Source organism: Penaeus monodon, chromosome 27, assembly GCF_015228065.2.
Source record: "Penaeus monodon isolate SGIC_2016 chromosome 27, NSTDA_Pmon_1, whole genome shotgun sequence".
Lineage (NCBI taxonomy): Eukaryota > Metazoa > Arthropoda > Malacostraca > Decapoda > Penaeidae > Penaeus > Penaeus monodon.
The window spans coordinates 33438820-33439101 of record NC_051412.1 but is presented as its reverse complement, the minus strand read 5'-3'; the positions used below and the strand labels follow the sequence as shown (position 1 = coordinate 33439101).

General features: G+C 41.8%; 1 protein-coding gene across 1 annotated transcript in view; it reads left to right on the top strand.

Annotated features, from left to right (window-relative positions):
* Window positions 1-282, top strand: part of LOC119590499 (synaptogenesis protein syg-2-like) — a 72102-nt gene that overhangs the window by 45497 nt on the left and 26323 nt on the right. The gene's annotated exons all lie outside the window — the stretch shown is intronic.

The window sequence follows — 282 nt, the reverse complement described above, 5'->3', positions numbered from 1 at the left end:
GCTGCGTCTCGGTTACATCTGGACCCAGTATCTCGTCCTGAATAGGTTACGAGAGGAGAGATGTCCTTATCCCCATGTGAAGGACAGAGATAGTACAACATATATTTTCTGAGCTGTACGATGCTTTTGTGGGAGGCACAGTCTATCGGCGATCCCAGGGTTTGGGCAAAGCGCTGGCTCTGTTTTTTTTTTATCTTTGTTTTTTATCTGTTTCTTTATTTCTGATGTTTTGTTGTCTCTCCCTGTTATCAGTGTTTTGTTTTAATAATACGGATCGTGATA